The 11691-nt window shown below is 34.9% G+C and overlaps 1 protein-coding gene and 1 long non-coding RNA gene across 2 annotated transcripts in view; one reads left to right on the top strand and one right to left on the bottom strand.

Annotated features, from left to right (window-relative positions):
* ARHGAP5 (Rho GTPase activating protein 5) overlaps positions 1-11691 on the top strand; it is a 77444-nt gene that overhangs the window by 17446 nt on the left and 48307 nt on the right.
* LOC119468920 lies at positions 5346-10790 on the bottom strand. Its single transcript, XR_005197726.1, has 2 exons — positions 10746-10790; positions 5346-5448 (listed from the first exon to the last, which is right to left on the bottom strand). It is a non-coding gene; the product is annotated as an uncharacterized LOC119468920 (long non-coding RNA).

Below are 11691 nucleotides of genomic sequence, written 5' to 3'. Positions count from 1 at the left end.
CTGACTGAAGGTATACAGAAAGGTTTCTGAAATTTGAATTGCAGAATTCTGACCAGATAGCAAGCATTCTTTCATTTTTTACATTTTCAGTAGGTATTAATCCATCTGATGGTAGTAAGCATTTGAAACCTAAATATAAATGACGTTTAAGTTATATTTAATAATTTTAACTTTTATTAGATATTTTTCATGGGGTATTTTAGCAACTTCACTTTTAATACTGTTTGACACTTAATTGCACACAAACTTTTATTCAAGGATTTTGTGGTCTTAAGATAGCATTCAGTAGGCTTTTATGCTTGTGTATTGGTAATTTCTTCATAGGTTAAGTCCATAATCTTGTAGATTACCAATATTTATTTTCTACAGCTGACTGCTGTTTATCAGACCCAATTAAAGATGTTTTGAGTAAGCTTATGCTGGGCAATTTTCCTACATACAGTAACTGCCCATTGTAGTTGGTTAGATTCTGCTTTATTTTCTAAGTTTAAGTGTTACCTTTTTTTGTCTTTAGCAAGTTTTCTGGATGAGGCATGTAAACTTTTAAAATAATGCTAATCTAGACTTAACAGCACATACTCAACTCATAACATGCTGCTCCCTGGGATCTCTTCACACTTACCCTGTTATCACTAGTCCCATCTATACATTTTATCACTGACAAAAAACTTTAATATTTTTATCTTAATTGGTTTAAATTTTTAAAACTACTTAATGTAACACAGGCTATCCATTTTTAAATTGCTTTTATTTTTGTGTTATTTTTCCATTTTTGTTCACAAGCCTAATTGCTTTTGTAACTTTTTATTTTGATGTAATTTCAGTGAAAGTTGGAAGAATAGTAAAAGGGGAATCCATATATCCTTTACCTAGATTTGCCAGTTTTCTACATATTGCCCCACTTGATGGAGCTCTGTGTGTGTGTGTGTGTGTGTGTGTGTGTGTGTGTGTGTGTTTTCATGTCTATTGGTTTTTTTTTTTTTTTTTTTTTTTTTTTTTTGTTTTTTTTTTTTTATGTTTTTTGGTTTTTTTTTTTTTTTTTTAAGCCCTCTGAGATTAAGCTGGAGATATTGGACTCTTTCTGCTATTAAATATTTTATTGTGTATTTCCTAAGAACAGAAACATTCTCCTTAATAGCAGTAGTACAGTCATATTTTTTCATATTGCTGCATAGTCTTTCTAATTACAGTATTAGTATAATTTTATATACTTTCAGTCAGGAGGCAGATGTAAAGAGTTACAGAGACCATATGAAAAATCAAGGCTAAAAGGTGATTATTTGAAAAGTCTAAAAAATAGAATAGACAAACCTCTGGTAATAGTGATATGAGAAAAAAGGAGAAGGCATAAATAAACACTGAATAAAAAGAACATAATTACAGACAGATCAGATTAAAAGATGAAAGAGAATACTATCAACAATTCTGTGCCACAAATTTGAAAGTTTAAACAAAGTGAACAAAGTCCTGGAAAAATGTAATTTATCTAAGCAAAAATGCTTTGAATAATCCTGTAAGTATTAAATAAATTGTGACATAGTAAATTTTCTCACCAAGGAAATACTAGCCCCAGACAGTTTTGCAGATTTTTCAAGAAACAGGTCATTCCAATGTTATAAGTTGTTTCAGAGAATAGAAGACAAGGGAACACATTCTTAAATTTATTCTCTAAGTCATCTATCCTTAATTCTAAAACCAGACAAGAATGGCTTAAAAAAGGAAAATTATAGGCACATTTTACTTATGAGTGTATGTGCCAGAGTCTTAAATGAAATACAGGTCTACAGACCCTTAACCGCAATTTTGAAACGCCTAACCTCTGAAAACCAAAGATTTCAGAACTTGGCAGCATAACCTGATTTGGCCTATTCTCATTGATGAGAAAACCTGACTTGAATGGATATAAGTCTGTTTACAATCATTGTTTACAGTGAATATCTACACAGTTCACTGTGAATGTGTTTGAATACTGGAGACTGACACTTGGCTTACTAAGGTTGTTACAAAATATACAGTTTTTGCACCATGAATTATTGCTAGTGACTAAAAGTGTTTGATTTCCGAAACAGCTTATTCCCGGGGTTTAGATAAGGGATTTCCGGCCTGTAATAGCAGAAAAACATTGAACAGTATGTAAAAGGAAAATCATACCCATGTTGGATTTATATCATATGTGCAAAGGGTAACTCTTTTTTTTTTTTTTTTGAGACGGAGTTTCACTCATGTTACCCAGGCTGGAGTGCAATGGCGTGATCTCGGCTCACCGCAACCTCCACCTCCGGGGTCAGGCAATTCTCCTGCCTCAGCCTCCTGAGTAGCTGGGATTACAGGCACGCACCACTATGCCCAGCTAATTTTTTGTATTATTAATAGAGACGGGGTTTCACCACGTTGACCAGGATGGTCTCGATCTCTTGACCTCGTGATCCACCCGCCTCGGCCTCCCAAAGTGCTGGGATTACAGGCTTGAGCCACCGCGCCTGGCCAAGGGTAACTCTTAATAGAAAAATCTCTATATGTAGTTTACCTCATCAACAAACTAAATGAGAAAAATGCTACAGTGGCAATAGATGCAGAAGAAGCACTTGATAAAATTTAGCAATTCATGGGGAATTTAATAAATTAACAAGTAAGAACTTTCTTGAAAATGCATGTGTACACAGACAAGCAAAATTTATAATAAACATCTGTCATCCTAAATGGGGAAATAAATTCTCTTTTTAATAAAAAGCAAGACAGATAAAACATCACCACTTCTATTCAGTGATATATGGAGATCCTACTCAAAAGATAAGAAAAAGAAAAGCATGAGTGTTGGAAAGGAAGAAGCAAAATTGTCATTATCAGCTCATAATGATGATTATCAATGTAAAAGCCAAAAAGGATTAGTATTAATAAAGTAGTATTTATCTACTGATAAACTATTAGAATTAAGAAACTAACTTGATGCAAGATCAGTAATCAAAAATAGATTGCATTTCTATGCATTAGCAACAGATAACTAGCAAAAGTAATTATAGAAGACATCATTTACAAAAACATGGCAGTTTACCAAGTTCCCAGGAATAATTAATACATGTGTAACCTCTCTGAAAAGTACAAAATGTTATTGAAAGACATTTAAAAGACCTAAATAAATGACAGAGCTATTTCCTTCCTGTCCATGAATATGGGATATCATAGAGAAGTCACTGTTCTTCAGACTGGGCTCCAAATTCAGTGTTATTTCACTGGAAGTTTCAAAAGTTTTTACCAAATACTGCATGCTGATTTGATAAATGAAAGAGTGAAGGACTTATTAATAGAATAGCATGGGCACTTCTGAAGAAGAAAGGCAGGTTGGAATGGTGGTGTGTGTGCTCATTCTATCATAGAAAACTTTAAGACATTGTGATGTTGGCACAGAGATAGGCATATTGAACAACAGAATAAAGTCTGGAAACAAACAGACCTCTGGTTTATAGCCATCTTTGGAACATATTAGCCACATGAGTCTACTGAACACTTGAAATGTGGCTAGTTTGAATTAGGATGTGCTAGTCTAAATGGTGAGGAAAGTCCTTCTTGAAAAGTCTATTTGTAGTCAGATCTGATAGCTAAATAGTTAACTAAGGGGTTGGTGGCATAGAATGCAGAGTATTTAATGCTGAATAAATAGTATGTACACATGGTAGGAGGGGAACATAGTATGTTCTTAAAGGAGTTCAATGTGTTTAGTCATTGATGTAGGGCAGACATTGATAAACTTTCTGTAAAGGGCCTGATAGTAAGTATTTCAGGCTTTGAGGGTCATACAGTCTGTTGTAACTGGTCATGTCTGTTGTATTGTGAAGGCAGCCGTAGATCATATGTAAACTGATGAACATAGCTATGTTCTAATAAACCATTTAAAAAAAAGATGACAGGCTGGATTTGCCCCCCCGGCCATATAATTTGCTAACTCTCTAGGGGGAAGAGTAGTGTAAGGAGAGATGAGAGACTTGTTCCCAATGTTAGAAATTTTTGTTATTTAACCTAAGAGTAATTTGAACATAGTGAGTAGATTTGTTTCTTGTGATAACTTAGTTACAGTATGAAGAATGGGTTGAGTGAGGGCTAGAGAGACTGTGGAAGACTGTTTAGTATATTACAGTAATCTTAGTGAACCATGATGAAAACTTGAAGCAATTGGAGTTGGGAGGGAGAGTGGTGGCAAAGGAGAATGGAGTGGATATGAGAGATACTTAAAATGCATAAGGTGTGTTGCATATAGGGGGAGGTAAGGATAATGAATAAGATGGGAAAAATGTCTCCTAGATTTCTAGCTTGTTCAGCTTCATGAGTTAGGATGCTGTTCATGAGACAGAGCATTAGAAATTTGCCAAGTTTGGAGCTGGGGAGTGGAAATTACAACTTTGGTTTTAGAGTTAAAGTGGAGATGTCAATCAGGTAGGCAGTTATGGGTCTTCAGCGGAGGTCTGAATTGGAGATACATAGGAGACAGCGAACTAAAAACGGTAATAGATGAAATCTAGGGAGTGAATATAGACACTTGCTTAACACAGACCTTTGAGAGTCTGTTAATAATGAATGGCCAAATAGCAGAGAGATGTCCTTAAAAACAGTAACAGAAAGAATAAACCACTTACCCTTTCTTAGCTGGTTCCCTTACCTATAAATTAGGAATTATAATACTTTCCTTGGAGTTGTGGTAGACATTAGAAATGAGTGTTTTAAGTGTCTAACAGAGCAGTGCCCAATAAATAGTATTATAATGTGCATCAGACCTGAAATATCTCAATATACTTAGCCAGTATCTCAGAACAGCTTTTTGCCCCATTTGCTGGATTCATTTTCTTGACTCATTTTTAAGTTAAATACTCCTGTAATTTTTTGTTTTAAGCTTATGCGCTTTGCTTGAGTCATAGTTTAGGAATCTTTTCTCAGACTCTTTGAAACCTGGGTAACCATAGCTTTTGGGCATTAGTGGCATCTAAGGAAGATTCAGATATGTTACTCTTAAACTGAGCTTCATTGTCATTCTTACCAATCAGAAGCCTTTAGTTTTGGCTGTCTTTTGTTTTATACCCAAATGAAGTTAGTGCTAGTTAAGGTAACAAAACCTCTAAGATGTTTATGATTGCAGCTGGCAATGAGGATTATTTTTTTAAATCATGACCCATTATACACACAAGTATTTCTACGTAACTGAAATGCAATCTCATAAGACAGTACTTAAGTTTATTGTACAGTGTGCCCTCTGTATCCATGGGATTCACATCCACAGATTCCAGAAACTGCAGATTGAAAAATTCATGAAAAAAACTACCAAAAATAACAATACAATAATAGAAATGGATATTTATGAGATACAATCTCACTCTGTTGCCCATGCTGGAGTGCAGTGGTACCCTCAGAGCTCACTGCTGTCTCAAAACTTCTGGGCTCAAGTGATCCTCCTGCCTCAGCCTCCTGAGTAGCCAGGACTACCGATATTAGTAGTAATAATGCCCAGCTAATTTTTTGTTATTGTAGAGATGGGGGTCTTACTATGTTGCCCGGGCTGATCTAAACTCCTGGCCTCAAGCCATCCTCTACCTTGGCCTCCCAAACTACTAGGACTACCTGTGTGTGCCACCATGCCTGGCTTGATAATACAAATTTAAAAAACAGTGTAGCAACTGTTTACACAGCATTTATACTGTTTTAGGTATTATAAGTAATCTGGAGATGATTTAAGTATATGGAAGGATAGGCATAGATAATATGCAACTACTATACCATTTTATATAAGAGACTTGAGTGTCCTCGGATTTTAGTGCCCACAGAGGTCCTGAAAGCAATCCCCTTTGGATGCTGTGGGACAAATGTGTATGTTGTTTTGATTTTCTAGTCTATTACAGTAAAAAAAGAAGTACTTTTTTACTTCTTAAAATCTACTGAATTAGTAACCTGCTAGTATTTGAAAAGCAGTCCTTTAAGAGAACTGTTTGAAATTTTCTGAGAAAATTTGAGGTGTATTATTAAAATTGCCAGTTATTAACACATTCAGTGAATGTGTTAAACACTTGTGTTTAAGCTGGTTTGATTTTTCTTCAGTATCTATTTTGTCCATTTTATTTTTAGCTTGATTCAGATACATAGTAAAATATTTGGTGAATTTTATTGTGTGTTAGTATAAACTGGTGTTCTGTTATCTTTTCCCAGGCCCTGAATATTTTCCTCCTCTTTATATTAGCAATTACCAACTTAATATAGGAAGAACAGTACTTAAAGATCTTATGGGGAAGGCTTATACTTTGTTTAATGAGCAAAGATTCTTTCTTCAGCAAAGTCTTGAACTGCTTGAAAGTTTTAGACTTTGTTTTTTGTAACTATTTTCTGTACCTTGGTTAATTTCTTAAGAGTTGATATGGAATATTCATTTTATCCATGGTTACCTTGAAAACATCCCCTTAGGGTAGAAAATGAGAGTCACCTTTGTATAGGAAGTGTGTTTAGAAGAATGATAAATGAAAAAGCTTCTTTTCTAGACCCTTCAACCAGCATCTTTTCTAGTATGTCTTGAGTTAGGTCCTGCATCTATTCCTAACCAGTACAGTCTGTCCAGGGGAGTAGAACTGTGCAATTGAATTTAGGTCTGACCAGTCTGGGCAACACAGTGGGACACTATCCCTACAAAAATTTAAAACTTCAGCTAGGAGTAGTGATAAGCCCTGGAGGATCACTTGAACCCAAAAGTTTGAGATTGCAGTGAACTGTAAATGTATCACTGCGTTCCAACCTGTGCAATACAGCGAGACCCTATCTTGAAAAAAAAAAAGAAAAATGAGTTTAGGTTTGTGCCTTTATCCTGAGAGCTCTGGGTGAAATTCTTTTTCTTTGAAATTAAAGTAATTTCTAAGGTGGGAAAAACACAATGTCTACTCTACTGCAGGCAAGATTTGTATATTGTTTATAGTTGATCTCCGTGGCCTAACACAGTCCTCTGTGTTGTACTGTGATCAGTTGAAGTCAGCATAAAGGTATGGCCTTTGTTTTTGTAGTGGTGATAAAAGAGCTGTTCATGGGTTTGTTTAATAATTACAATTTATTTTGACTCAAGAAAACTGACTTTTTATTCAATAAGCGTTTTGGTAAATGCCTACTGTGCCTCAACACTGTTAGAAACTAATACGGGATGACTTGGTCATTCATTGGCGCTGCTTTCAAGAAATTCAGTCTAGTAAAATAGATTTTGATGAAAATTAAATATGTTTTATATTTTCAACAAGGTTTAGGAAAACTTCTGATTCTATCTCATATCTCAGCTTTCCTGAAAACAATTTATTTAGGCTTTCTTTAGTACTATTTCTATTGCTTTCTTCCTGGCTAACTGGCTAACTTGGTCTACCTGATTAACTAGATCTATGGTGTTTATCTATAATTTCTCATAAAGTTAAAATTTGTTTCTTCAGTAGTATTTTTGGTGCTGGCTACACCAATTTATAACATGGATATATAGTGCAGGTATTTCTGGCAGTATTTTACTATTTGTCTTTTCTTTGAATTCTGTGTTGTACATTTGAGCATGATTTATTGCTTTTCAAATTCAGAAATGTAATTAGATAGTTAATTTTTCAAGTATATTTCTGATTTATATATTTTGTTGAGACAATTTAAAAGATTGTGTCGGTGACATACATTTTTACTAACTTAAATTTGTCAAGCACAAATTTCTTCGGTGTGGCTTTCTATACAAACTTTTTCTTAGTGTTTATAGCAGCATACTGAATATTTATTTAGCAAAAGCTAGCATAGTACAAATTATTGAAGTTACTCATTTTTGCAGCAGATTGATAGTAATTCTTAAATATATGTCAAGGATGCACTTCTATAACATAGATAATTGTGTTGTTATATTAATGGACAATTGTTACTATTGCAAGACTATAGGTAAATTTATAGGTTCGCCAATTTATGTACACCCAAATTTTGTATACTACAAAATGTGTCAGTCTTACAAGAGGTATTTTACAGTAGATGCACTTTTATGATTTCTTGCTCTGTAATGTTTTTCTGTCATCTCAGCTAATGTTTGGAGTACTCAAGTAAATAGGGCTTAATCTGTGACTTTTAAAGAAAAGAAACTCTGGAGCATAGGAGAGTTGCTGTTTAAAAGTAGTAGTAATTTTCAGTGTTTAGAATCCTTACAGCAAAATATAAGGATATGACAAAAGAGATCTTATGATTGTATCTTAGTCAAAATAAAGGGTATGACTTGCATGCATTGTGTAACATAATTGTTTTGAACTTTTTGGAGATTGTTCTTAGCCTTTGAAAATCTGAGGAAAGATCTGGGTATTTTCCCTAGAAAAATGCACATGCACAGAATTTTACTGGAGTTTTAACAGTTTCAAATACTTCCTTAAAGGCCTATGGACCCCAGTTTAAGAAACTCCTGTTGTAAGATGAGAGGGAGGAGGACGATATTGAAATTTGGGGAAGCTGCGAAAACGCACTCATTCACTTAAATAGCGAGTTGCTTTGCTAGAACTTTCTCCAAGTGACTCCAGGTTCATTTTTTGTTAGGTTGTTAATGGCATTAATAAAATATCTGCCACATATATATGTTGAAATTCTTTTTAGGAAGATGTTATCTTAGAGAATAAAGGTTCCTCAGTCATGGTTGTAATTAGTTTGCCTGAAAAGCATATACAAAAACCTAGACCACATTTATTTATTCTGTTATTTTTTTATTTCCTCTTTTCATCTGGTGTTAGCTTAAAGGGTTTGAGAGAGTCTTCACAATGTATGTTTTCCAAAGTGTGTTTGGACTTTGAGCCAGCGCTTACAGCTTTTATAGGCTTAAAAAGGGGATTAAATAAACCTTTAGAGTGCTGAGTCCCCTAAAGGCTTCTTTCTTACACCTATGTGTTAAACTGTAATGTAGTGCTGCTTCTCATTGCCTACTCACTTTATATTGTAGTTTTTTTTGTTTTACTCCCTATGTTATAAACTTTTGGAGGGCAGTTACGGTTATCATTCATCTTTGTATAACCTGCAGTAGTGTTTCTCAGTCTTGAGTCATGTGTGGACCTTTTTTAAAGTTAAAATTCTCAGACTTTTCAGCAATATATCTGTAGCCATTTCCCAAACTTGAGTTATTGGTCCTTGTTTTTACTAGTCTAGCACAATGGCTATCAAACAGGGTCAGTTTTGCCCTCCAGGAAGCATATGGCAATGGCTAGAGACATTTTTGTGGTCACTACTGGAGGTAGGAGGTTGCTACTAGCGTCTAGTGGGTAGAGGCCTGGGTTACTGCTAAACATTGCAGATTTCACAGACCGTCTCCCACAACAAAGGATTATATAGCCCAAAGTGCCAATAGTCCTGAAGTTGAGAAACCTTGGTGTAGGAAAATATGTCTTTAGGAAAATATGAAGTTCTAGAAGTCAGTCATATAAGGCATGTTTGTATCTGTTCAATAAGAAAGGCAGGATTTTCCTTATAGTTCATAGCGTTTTCTTTCCTAGCATCACCATAATTTGGTAGGAATTTATTTTCAGGAGTATGTTAACTGTGGGCCAGAGCTACATGCTATTGTTGTTTATCATACTCAACTGTATATTATTCTTTATTCTGCTATAAAATGTGTTGCTTCCATTCCATTTTCATAATCCTAGTTGAGGTTGTCATTACTTCTTATCTGCATTATCACAAAGATCTTTTTTTAAATAAATATTTTATTTTAAGCTAATTGTAGATTCACATGCTATAGTTTAAAAAAAAAAAAAAGCGGAGAGACCCCATGTGCTCTTTGCCCATTTTCTCACAATAGTAATATCCTGCAAAACTGTAGTACAGTGTCACAACCAGGACATCAGAACAGCGTGACATTAATATGATCTACAGATCTCCTTCAGATTTCCCTAGTTGTACTGATTTGTACATGTATATATTTCGTTCTTTGCAGTTTTTCATGTGTATAAGTTTATGTATCCCCCACCATAGTCAAGATGTAAAACAATTCCATCACTAGCAAATTACTTGCTTTGTCTTTTTATAACTACATGGTTTTTTTTCTCCTCACCCATCCCTAACTACTGACAGCTACTAATCTGTTTTTCATTTATGTAATTTTGTCATTTCAAGAATGTTATATAAATGAAATCACAAGGCATTATAACTTTCTGGGATTGACTTTCATTTAGCATAATGCCCTTGAGAGTCAGTCAAGTTGTTGCACGTATCAACAGTTTGTTCTTTTTATTGCCGAATAGTAGTCCATAATGTGGATATATCAGATTTTTAACCTGTTGAAGGACATCAGGTTGTTCCAGTTTTTGTCCATCTTGAATAAAGTTGCCATGAACATTCAAATACAGTTTTTCATATGAACCTAAGTTCATGTGTCTGAGATAAAAGTTGTCATGTGTCTGAGATAAAAGCCCAAGATTGCAGTTTCTGGGTTGGATAGTAATCTCATATTTAGTCTTATAAGAAATTGCAAAATGGTTTTCCTTAGTGGGTATACTATTTTAAATCACTACTAGCAATGTATGATGGATCCAGTTTTCTCTACATCCTCACCTATATTTGTGGTGCAGTAACTTTTTAATTAAATTTCTGTGTACCATTCACCACTTTTTTCAAACTGTTATTTTTATTATTACTAGTTTTTTGAGATGGAGTCTCGCTCTGTCACCTAGGCTGAAGTGCAATGGCATGATCTTGGCTCACTGCAACCTCCGTCTCCTGGGTTCAAGCGATTCTCCTGCCTCAACCTCCCGAGTAGCTGAGATTACAGGCACGCACCACCATACCCAGCTAAGTTTTATATCTTTAATAGAGACGGGGTTTCACCATGTTGGTCAGACAGGTCTCGAACTCCTGACCTCGTAATCCACCCACCTCAGCCCCCTAAAGTGCTGGGATCTCAGGTGTGAGCCACCGCGCCCGGCCCCACCAACTGTTGTTTATGTTGCTTTCTTGGGGGTAGTGCTAAAATAGAAGTGTCTGATCCTTCTCCCTACGAAGTGTATTTGTAACTTCTGTATAAAGTTCAAATTCCTGAGTTAGGCTCTAAAGCCATGTGCAGTGTGGCCCTTGCCAAATTTTTTATCCTTATTCATTCACACACATATTCTTAAGTTCCAGGTAGCTGGCTCAGAGCTGCTGTGAAGGTTAAGATTTTGCACATAGTATCAACCACTGCCTAATATATAGTAAGCAGTAAATAAATGGCAATTTCTGGTGATTTCTTAGTCTTCATCCTGACATCAGTAGGCACTCAAATGTTTAGATGAGTAAATGACTTACAGACTAGATCCTTTTTAACTTCCCAAAATGTCCCTGACCTCATCCCTTCATATATAAGTTCTACCCTTTGAATCCAGGTTTAAGTCTTATATTTAGTTATTTTGACATTTAATCACATCTTATTTCGTTTGTGCTATTAATAAAATGACTGGTAGTTAGGTGTTTTTTCATTATATCAGATTATACGTTCCTCAAGGACATTAAATTCCACTGATTTTAATATCCTTTACAGTAACCTAACATGCTATGCACATAGTAATTTCTCAGATCTTACAGACTATTGAAAGTACACCATCCTTTTTCCAAGTGAATTCACATAGAGTAGGCTATTCTTCCTCTAACTTGATGATGTGAGTAATCATTATTTTATATGAATCCTGATTAGGTTAGAATGCTTAAGCTTAGACATAC

The sequence above is a fragment of the Cebus imitator genome, unplaced genomic scaffold, assembly GCF_001604975.1.
Source record: "Cebus imitator isolate Cc_AM_T3 unplaced genomic scaffold, Cebus_imitator-1.0 Scaffold532, whole genome shotgun sequence".
NCBI classification, from domain to species: Eukaryota; Metazoa; Chordata; class Mammalia; order Primates; family Cebidae; genus Cebus; species Cebus imitator.
Note: the sequence above shows the minus strand (reverse complement) of the source record. Positions and strands in the feature narration are given on the sequence as shown.